We start from the raw sequence: 11154 nt of genomic DNA, 5'->3' as shown, positions 1-11154 counted from the left end.
GGACAGAGGAGCCTGGCGGGCTACAATGCATGGGGCCGCAAAGAGTCGGACACCACTGAGCGACTAAGCACACAGCTGCTGCTGCTACTGCTAAGTCACTTCAGTCGTGTCTGACTCTGTGCAACCCCATTGACGGCAGCCCACCAGGCTCCTCCGTCCCTGGGATTCTCCAGGCAAGAACACTGGAGTGGGTTGCCATTTCCTTCTCCAAAGCACACAGCATGATGGGCCAAAGGTCATTGTCCTCAACCTACAGAGAGGTCTGAATAATCAGTAAGAGAAACGTGTAATAACACATACAATCAGTGCCAAAAGAAATGTAAATACAAGACAGACATTAAACGACATTCAACTTTAATGGTCATCAGAAATCTACATGAACACAATATGTTTCTGGACTTTCATATTTGCAAAATGAAAAAGGATAATTACCAATATCGATGAGCATGGGGGAAAACAGGACCTTTCGTACTCTGTTAAGCAGATTCTGAATTGTTTCCACCTTTCTGAGACCAACATAGCAGGAATGGATGCACAGTTGTAATGTGATGCATTTCTTGGTTTATCATAAGGAAATCATCAAATGGAGATTCATAAAATAAAGATACAAAGCTATTTTCAGAGCAAAGTGAATATGGCAGAACCTAGGACCTACTTTTGTAGAAGGGCTCCCCTGCTGGCTTGAATGGCAAAGAATCTGCCTGCAGGAGACCCAGGGTCGATCCCTGGGTCAGGAAGATCCCTTGGAGAAGGGAATGGCTACCCACTCCAGCATTCTAACCTGGGGAATTCCATGGACACAGAAGCCTGGCGGGCTACTGTCCATGGGGTCACAAAGAGTCGGACACAGCTGAGAGTCTAACACTTTCAGTTTTGTAGATACATACACAGAGGCTGTCACTAACCACTGTCCTGGCTGTTGGGTAAGGGGATGGTGGTGGGTATAATATTAGGAAGCCCAGCAGGGGCTGCAGATCCTAGGGAATTCATATCGGCCTCATTATACCCAAAGCTGATGATTTCATCTCCATCTGTCTGATTACTGAATTTTATTTTTCAGTTGGTTCGAAACCTGATAGGAAGAGAAAGGTATTGTTTATTGCTCACCTCAAATGCCAGCAAACCCTTCATCTTCCCTCATTTTTTCACAATAGGCCTGATTTGATGAGCCATTAAGCCCATCATTTAGCAACCAAAACTTGGTTGCCCTTTCTTTCCTCAAGGGCAGGAAGGGTTTAATATGCAAACCTTCCTGCAGGAGAGATGAAATATTTGCATTCTGTCTTTCCAATGCAACAAAAAGAGAAAAAAGATCAAAGAACTTGGCTTTTTTAATAAAGCAGGCTGAGCATGCAGAGTCTGCTACCACATATACGTAAAATTTATTATAAATAACTGAGAAAAAAGACTGGAGGGATGTGTATCCAAGTGGAGGTGGGGCTGGAGAACTGAACAAGTTAATTGGATAGATGAAATCAAGGAATATTTCCTGTTTTCTTGAATTCAGTGATTTTTCTGTAATTATCATGTATTTCTCTTGAAATATAGAAGCAGTCTTTCAGAACTTTCCTTGTGGTCCAGTGGCTGACTGCGCTCCCAATGCAGGGAGCTTGGGTTCCATCCTTGATTAGGAAACTAGATCCCACATGCCACAACCAAGACTTGGAGCAGTCAAATAAATTAAAAAATATTTAAAGAAACAACCTTTTTATGCTATTGTATTTTTGTCTATCTTTCAGAGATGTCTCCCCAGTGCAAAACCACCTCTAATCCCAGTCCCTTATTTTGACAGTGTTGGTTGGTATCTAGCTGCTGTTTTGAGCAATGTACTTAAATGCTCTCAACTCCCAACCCTGCCTCCATTCTGGACAGAAGGCTGAAGCAAGGGTGGATAGTGTGGACAGGGAATGTTGCCTGCCATCCAAGTAAACCATGTTGCCCATCATTCCAGTTCTACAAGGGTCGAGATATTAGTCACTAAAGCTGCTGTGCCTCATAATACATCCTGAGGGGGTTCAGGATGAGGAAAAACAGGGTACAGTCCTTACATCATTAAGATGTGTTTTTCAGCTGCTAAATCATGTCCAACTCTTTGCAACCCCATGAACTGCAGCACATCAGGCTTCCTTGTCCTTCACTATCTCCAGGAGTTTGCGCAAATTCATGTTCACTGAGTTGGTGATGCTATCTAACCATTTCCTCCTCTGGTGCGCTCTTTTCCTTTTACCTTCAGTCTCTTCCAGCATCAGGATCTTTTCCAATAAGTCAGTTCTTTGCATCAGGTGGCCAAAGTATTGGAGCTTCAGCTTCAGCCTCAGTCCTTCCAATGAATATTCAGGGTTGATTTCCTTTAGGATTGACTGGTTTGATCTCCTTGCAGTCCAAGGGACTCTCAAGAGTCTTCTCTAGCACTACAATTCGAAAGCATCAATTATTGGGCTCTCAGCCTTCTTTATGGTCCAACTCTCATATCTGTACATGACTAATGGAAAAACTGTAGCCTTGACTCTACAGACCTTTGTCAGCAAAGTGATGTCTCAGCTTTTAAATGCACTGTCTAGGTTTGTCTTAGATTTTCTTCCAAGGAGCAATCGTCTTTTAATTTCATGGCTGCAGTCACCATTTGCAGTGATTTTGGAGCCCAAGAATATAAAATCTGTTTCTGCTTCTACTTTTTCCTTCTATTTGCCATGAAGTGATGGGACCAGATGCCATGATCTTAGATTTTTGAATGTTAAGATGTACATCTAAGTAATAATTTCAATGAGCCCAGGCTCTTGCATTTTCCAATAAATAGAAAATCATTAACCTGAGATGCTTGTTTTCTGAGCTTTCCAGTAATCTTTTGATGTTTGATTACTTTTCTTTTTTCAGCAAAAAAACTCCTGTACATCCTGGCTCCTCCCTTACCACTCAGAAGCAGTTCCTCAAGGCTCTCTGAGAAGCTGTCTCTGGGGCTGTAGTCCTCAGTAAGTTTCCCAAATAAAACATAAATTGCAATTTTTACATTATGCATTTTTGTTCAGCTGACAGCAGTTACCAAGCAGGGCGAGTCGAGATCTTCTGACCAGGAATTTGAAATCAGGCTGAGAAAGTCAGTCCTTCTGGGTGACTAAACCTGTATCCTACACAACTAGGAATGCTGGCAGCCCTGTTGGTATCCATTCCAGGCTCTGAGTGGTGGACCTTCATGAAGTACCTGTTCAGAGGTTCTACAACCTTTAAAAACCCATGTTTTAAAAAGCTTATTTATTAAGGAATAATTGCTTTACAGTGTTGTGTTTATGTCGTACAATGAAGTGAATATGCATGCAGGTATCCCCTCCCTCTTGGGTTCCCACCCCCTGGCCCACACGTCTAGGTCATCACGGATCACAGAGCATCACACTGAGAGCCCTGTGCTTTACGGCAGGTTCCCACCAGCTGCCTTACACATGGTGAAAGTGAAAGTCACTCAGTCCTGTCCAACTCGTTACAACCCCATGGATTATACCATCCGTGGAATTTCCAGGTCAGAACACTGGAGTGGGTAGCCTTTCCCTTCTCCAGGGCATCTTCCCAACCCAGGGATCAAACCCAGATCTCCCACATTGCAGGCAGACTCTTTACCAGCTAAGCCACAAGGGAAGCCCAAGAATACTGGAGTGGGAAGCCTATCCCTTCTCCGACTCAGGAATTGAACCAGAGTCTCCTGCATTGCAGGCGGATTCTTTACCAACTGAGCTATAGTGTATATTGCCAATCCCAATCTCCCAACTCATCTTCCCCTTCCCTCCCTCTGTGTCTGCACATCCATTTTCTATATCTGCATATCTATAAAAATGAATAAATAAAATAAGCTGTGTGTTAGTCACTCAGTCATCTCCAACTCTTTGCAATCTTATGGACTGTAGCCCACCAGGCTCCTCTGTCCATGGAATTCTCCAGGCAAGAATAATGGAGTAAATAGCCATTTCCTCCTCCAGGGGATCTCCTCTACCCAGGGATCAAACCCTTATCTCCTGCATTGTGGGCAGATTCTTTACCATCTGAGTCACCAGGGAAGAATAGCTTGATAAAACAGTAAAATTTATTCATTTATATTTTTATTGCTATGTTATTTAATACATTTTATTGATTTTTAGTTCTATTAAATCTCACCCCTTTAAGTCCATTTTTTAATAGTCTGTGTCACACACCAGGAGTGTCACATAAAGCCAATTATAATCAAAATATGGTGTCATCTTGATTTAAAAAAAAAGTAAACAGGTTTTTGTTTAAGCCTATTCTATTTGGATGGTATAATCGGCAGAGTATTAACAGACAACAAGCTTGGTACCAGAAGTGGACTTACAAGTAGACAGTCCTTGAAAGGCAATGAGCTGTCTGAGGCAGGATGGGAGAGAGGAAGACCACGGTGAGGAATCCCATCCAACACTGAGAAACCTCTCAACTGAGACAAATGCTGGAGAAGCCATTGCGATGCTTGTTGGCTCTGGTTCTCAGGATTAGGGGCTACAGAGGACCCTCCACAACTAGATGGCTTAAGTTTTCACAGGAGACGTATTTCCAGGAGGAAAAAAAATGTCTGGCCAACAGGGACTTGGGATTCTTAGTCCCTCGAGAAATTCACAATTCTGAGCTCAGGCTGTAGCTGGAGGTAAGCCATCAAGGTGGTCAGCCCCTGCGGGAATCTTCCCCAGGGGTCCTCCCTGGAAGGACCCCACAGAACACTGGCCTGGGGACTCCCCTCATGACCAGCAGACCCTGGGGTGGCTGTTGGCCAGGGAAGCAAGTCACTGAAGAAGTGTGGAAAACAAGAATCCACAGATTCCTTCTGGGCAGGAAGAAATGGTGTCTGTTTTGGAATGGTAAGACATCTCTGTTCAGAAGGTTCTTAACATACTCCAATCCTATAAATGAAATTCACTGCTCTTCATAGGAAGTGTTTTTATTCAGCCCAGGGTGGTACCATGCACAGATGGAGTCAAGTGACCTGCCCCCTGTAAAAAGAAGATGAGCTCTGGAGAAGAGGAGCCTCATGACTGCCTGGGGGGTGGGGGGTTCGGGAGACAGGGACAGGTGGGTTTTAGGTACGCTCCACTTGGGAGGAAGTCCTCTGATCTAGGATGGGGACAGATGGACAGGGAGGAGAGACTGTACTGTTAGCTTTATATTCCTGGATCCAGGCCTCTCAACACTGGCTGCCCTCCTGGCCTTGGGTTCCATGGGTAAATACTGCATCTTTCAAAATATGTGTCCTCTTATGGGCTTCCTTGGTGGCCCAGGCAATAAACAATCTGCCTGCAATGCAGGAGACCCAGGTTCAATCCATGGGTTGGGAAGATCCCCTGGAGAAGGGAATGGCAACCCACTCTAGTGTTCCTGCCTGGAGAATTCCATGGACAGAGGAGCCTGGTGGGCTACAGTCCATGGGGTCACAAAGAGTCGGTCATGACTGAGCAACTAACGCTTTCAGTTTTCTTTCACATGCTCAAGTTAGCTTCAGTTGTGTTCTGTTACTTGCAACTGATAGTCTTGAATTTTTTAAATTAATTTGTTTTTTACTAAAAAGATCATAACTGAACATGCTAAAAAATTCATGTAGGTCAAAGGGTAGTCAATTAAAAAAGTAGGTCTCCCTTCCTTGTTCTTTTTTTCTGGAGGCAATAACCATTAACAATTTACAGAAAGGGTTTCTATAAACCCTTTCAGGAACTGTTCATGCATATAGAAGCACTTGTATATAGTTCTTTAAACAAATAAGAGTTTAATGTATACACTTTTCTGAACTTTGATTTTTGTTCTTTTTTTACTTAATGATATCTTGTAGATCATTTCATACACTAACTCATTTTTTAAAAATTTTACTCATTAGTTTTTAATTTTAAAATCACCTAAATTATTAAGTAGTGTGCTGATAGTTAACCCCTTATGAAAAGTATTAAATTAGTTTCCTTCTGTATGCATGTGTGCATGCTAAATCGCGTAGTCATGAAACCCTATGGACTGTGGCCCACCAGGCTCCTCTGTCCATGGGATTCTCAAGGCAAGAACACTGGAGTGGGTTGCCCTGCCTTCCTCCAGGGGATCTTCCTGAAACATGGATCGGGCCCACGTCTCTTATGTCTCCTGCATTGGCAGGTGGGTTCTTTACCAGTAGCGCCACCTGGGAAGCCTCTTCCTTCTGTATACCACGCACCAAAATTAATTCCAAGTGGATTAAAGATCTAATTATAACAACTGGAACTCTAAAAAGTAACAGAAGGAAACGTGGGTGAGTGATCTTCACATGGTGGATCTTTTTTTTTTTTTTCCTTTCCCATGGCGGATCTTGAGTAGGAAAAAAGTCCTCCCAGGCCTGATGTGGAAACTACAAAATCCAAGGCCCAAAGACTCAAGTGAGCCTGTGGGTTCTCCCTAGACTCTTTTTCTCCTATAAGGAAAGAGTGTCTTGGAAAGGGCTCCCCAAAAGCAGACCCCACGATGAACACCCACGTGGTTTATTAAGGAGTTGGGCTTTTATACTCCTGCAGCTGTCAGTCATTGATTAACGGCTGGCCAAGGGACACCACCTCCCTATGCCTCTGGGCAGAGCAGCTCTTGTAACCCAGGGAGGTCCTGAGAAGTTGAAACCGCAGCTCATAGAATCAGGGCACGCATGCCCCAGTGTGGGGATCCGAGAAGCTGAAGGAGAAGCATCAGCTGTGTCCACTGCAGAGGGGGTCTTTCACAGAGATGGGAGCTGGGGGAGGCGTGTGGGGGTCAAGGCAATGCCACAGTCAGCTGGAGGCCAAGACATGAAGCTACAACTCTGAGCTTGTGGTGAAAATCCCAAAAGGATGGGAGCTCTGGGCCCTCACACCCACAACCAGCTGGCCCCAAGCCCAAAGGCATCTTTGGGGCAGGAGGTTTATGCTGTGGGCTTCCATGGAAGGATGTGAGAAGTGCAGGAGTAGACAGAGAGGGAAGCCGACCACAGTGGGGTTACAGCCAAGGCCCAGGCCAGTCCCATAAGCGCTCTGGAGCTGGGGCAGCCCTTCCAAGTTGCCTCCTAATTGAGGCAAAGAGCAGGCCCTGACATCATTGGAGGCAGGATCACCCTGGGGAGGCATAACCTTGGGAGAGGTGCTTACTGGCTGCCAAAGTCATTCCCGTTGAAAGACACAGTGAAATTCCCAGCAGCCGAGGGGGTGGCAGCCCCAGTCCTGGAGGGGGGCCTGGGTGGCACCCCACAGAGTCCTCTCCATGCGAAGATGGGGAAGTCTCCTCTCCTGGAGGCTCCCAGCTGCGGAGCTGAGGACAAGACCAGGAAGTCGCAGATCCAAGGCCATCAGGATGGACTCACCCTCAGGGAGATCCCCTCGGTGGAGCCCTGGGGAATGTGGGAAGTAGGTGGGGGACCTCGTGTTCCCTGGCAGAGTTGCCACTGGGAGAGATCTCAGAGAAGATGTTCTCAAAAACCTAGTGAGAGGGAACACTAAGGGTCAAGGGTGAAATGCTGGCATGGGGGCTGCTCCAGCTTGGGGTCTACTCCCCCCAAGCTTTGCTGTAGGAAGGGGCATGGTCTGATAGAGTGGTCAGCGGTCCAGAGCAAGGTGGAGTTCAGTGAATTCCCTGCCCCTCTCTAGGCAGAGAGGCCGTGGGCAGCTTTACCTTAGTGAAAAGGGCTCCCATGGGCTTCCCAGGTGGTGCTGGTGGTAAAGAACCCACCTGCCAATGCAGGAGACATAAGAGACTCAGGTTCGATCCTTGGATTGGGAAGATTCCCTGAAGGAGGGCAGGCAACCCACTCCATTATTCTTGCCTGGAGAATCCTATGGACAGAGGAGCCTGGCTGGCTACAGTCCATGAGGCCGCAAAGATTCAGACATGAATGAAATGACTGAGCACGAAGGGTTTCCACGGAGGGTAGCAGTGTTGTGGGGTGTGACGTGGCCGGGAGCCTACTACTTGGCTTTCCAGCTGCTGGATCAGAAACGCCGAGAGAAGTGCCAGGAATGACTGGGCCTGGCCTGGCTTGGAGAGAAGGGCTGCCTTGAGGCTGGGAGGTTTGTTTTGGGCCCCATCCTCCCATCCCGGTCACCTCAACTGCTGTTGCTTCTAAACAGATTATCCTGAGAAGGAGAAGCAGAAGAGGGATGTGGGCAGCAAGGCAGCCAAGGGCCCATGGGCAGGAGCTGGGCGAACGACATCCCCTTCTCAGATGAGGTTACAGCCAAGGGCAGCCCTGGGAGCCCAAAGAGGCAGTGATGGAAAACGCAGGCCAGGGCAGGGCAGGGTGTGGTCACCCAGGGAGGGTGTGGACCCCTGCACAGCTCGGGTCCAGCCGACGGGTGGGGTGGGCCCTGAGGGCAGCCTGGACTGTTGCCATTCCCTGTGCCGCCCAGTGCAGGGCGGGAGTCGGGGTCTCAGGAGGATTTGGCTTTGGGTCTGGTTGCCAAGATACAGCACAGCCCTGCCTAAGCATCCCTGGAAAGCTTGTTTCCCTGAAACACCCCCGACCAGGGCCGGAGCAGAAGGGCCGAGCCTCATTACTGGCTGAACAGACGGTTCTCAGCAAATTGTCCTCAGCAGACAGGGACGTGTGGGCAGCTCAGTCCCACGGGGAGGTCTGGGGAAGTTCCAGGCACTTGGCGCTGAGAGGAGAGGGGTTCGTGCGCCCCCACATCGGGGGCAGCGAGGCTGTTGGCTGGAGGGGCTGTCAGCCAGCTCAACCCCAATGCCCCCTCTTTGGTCTCCCAGGTCTGTTGCCAGGACTCTGTGCCTCCGCCCTGACTGGATGCCCCACTCCTTGGCAGCCCCTCCCCCACCCCGCTCCAGAGCTTGTGGGGGCCCAGGCACCAGGAGCCAAACATTATGGATTATGCCCCAAACCAGTTAGGACAACTAACAACTCAGGCCAGAGCTTGCTCACACTGGTATTGATCGTGGCCCTGCAGTGGTACGGAGGCCAGCAAGAACCAGGCTCACTTGTGCAAGATTTTCTGCCTCGCAGACACTGAAGGTTTTCATCAGCACAGTACATCTCAGGACAGTGTGTTTCTTGCCACCCGCCCCCCCACCCCACCCCCACTGTACTCTGCAGGGATGCAAAAGTGGCAGCTCAGGCAGTCAGAGCTGGTACATTTGGGGTGCAAGCCCAGGTCCTAAGCCAAAGAGGGTTCCCTGGACTTAGGAGCCTCATTGCAACCAGCTCAGGAGAGCATTTGTGACCCAGCTCAGGTCATGCCCAGTGGAAGGACAGGGAGGGCAAAACACCCGCTCACATGCCCCAGGTTTCTGATGACGGCTGCAAGATGGACTTGCTCCAGGGAGAATGTTCAAGGAGTGGATGAGATGGTAACTTCGGCATTTCATCCTCAGTGGCTCCCAACCCCCATTTGAAATGTGGTTCCTGGCAGCTGGGTTTTCTGGAAGCAGGCCCTGGCGAGGAGCGGATGGGTGCAGGGTTGGTGGGGCAACTACTACTGCTAAGTCACTTCAGTCGTGTCCGACTCTGTGTGACCCCAGAGACAGCAGCCCACCAGGCTCCCCCATCCCTGGGATTCTCCAGGCAAGAACACTGGAGTGGGTTGCCATTGCCTTCTCCAATGCATGAAAGTGAAAAGTCAAAGTGAAGTCGCTCAGTTGTGTCCAACCCTTAGCAACCCCATGGACTGCAGCCCACCAGGTTCCTCCGTCCATGGGATTTTCCAGGCAAGAGTACTGGAGTGGGGTGCCATTTTCTTCCTAAAGAGAAGACACTGTTTCCAGTGTCCTTCAGGGCCTCGTTTAGGGAAGTCTGGACAAGTGGAGCACGCTGTGTCCGCTCAGCTGGGGGGTGGAAGAGGTGGGGAGGTGGGGCAGGCAGATCCTAAAGGAGGCAAAAGCCCTGAGATGTGGCTTCCAGAGGATGGGCCCCAGGACCATGTTCGTGGAGGTGGGTGAACATCTGGGGGAATGCAGGCCCATCAAGCCTAAGAAACGGCTCTAGCAGTCCAGGGCGTGCTGGCCTCTGTCCCCTTCTATGGTCCTGGACCTCATCGTCTGGAATCCAAAGGGAAGGGCTGGAGGGGAGGCCGATGTGGCCAAGCCAGCAGTCACTGGAAGTGGCCTCCATGGATGCTCTATCTGGGAAGCTCCAGCACTGGAAGTTTGCCCTTGTCCTGGAGGCTGGACATGTCCCTTGCACCCTCCACTGCCCTCTCCTTGCGCGCCGCCCCCAGAGCCAAGTGGAGAGGACCACTTAAATATGGGTCATGTGAGTGTGTACCCTAAAGATGTGGAGGCCGGCCAGGAGCATAGAGCCCCTTTAGCACAGACTGTGCTCAAAGAGTCGGACACGACTGAGCGACTGAACTGAACTGAGCTGACTGTGCTCAGGAGCCCTACGAGCTCCCCCTGCAGGGGAAGCAGGACCTGCAGCTTCACCCATGGGCCAGCTTCCTGGAGGGCCAGAGGGCCTCCAACCAGGCAGCACCTCTCTGAACCTCTGTATAGACCGTGTCCTCTGGGAGTCCAGGGGTCCTGGCCACCGTACAAAGAGGAACTGGACCCGAGGTGCCCATCCAGGGCTGCCAGGGAGATGGAGAAAAATGCACAAGCGCCGCCTTCCACATGCTTAGGACAATGCTTCTGGGAGAGAGAGGAAGTTTCTTCAAACTGGGATCCTGGGCCCACGTGGGAAGGAGACCCTCCCTTCAGGGGCAGCAGAGGCATCCAGAATCCTGCCTCAGCTGTTCCGGGTGAGTGAGGCACCAGCCCTTACACTCAAACACTCGACCACGGGCTTCCCACCAGAAGCCTACAGAGTGAGCTGTTTGGGATCGCCAGAATTAAAGTCTGCGCATCAGTACATTCATTATTCATCTTAGTGTTCTGCTAAGGTACACGGTGGCCAGACCACATGACACGTCTCCCCGCACACAGGCACACAGATTGTGTGTCTTGCCGGCTGTCAGGAAAGACCTCTGTTACCATCACATCCGCAGACCACTGTGAGTCGGTCACAACCCACAGCTGCTGTTTTTCTTCACTTATCAAGGTGGGGGGTGGATATCATGTGCCATGGAGGAAAAAATTGCTACTTGAAACTTATGTTCTCTTCCAGGTAGAAGGAGCCTAGGGAGGGAAAAGTGATCATCCCAGGGCCTCCACTGTCCTTCTCAGAGGGTCTGCTCTTTGTTCGGCCCA

Source organism: Bubalus bubalis, chromosome 18 (assembly GCF_019923935.1).
Source record: "Bubalus bubalis isolate 160015118507 breed Murrah chromosome 18, NDDB_SH_1, whole genome shotgun sequence".
Taxonomy (NCBI): Eukaryota; Metazoa; Chordata; class Mammalia; order Artiodactyla; family Bovidae; genus Bubalus; species Bubalus bubalis.
This window is presented reverse-complemented; position numbering follows the sequence as displayed.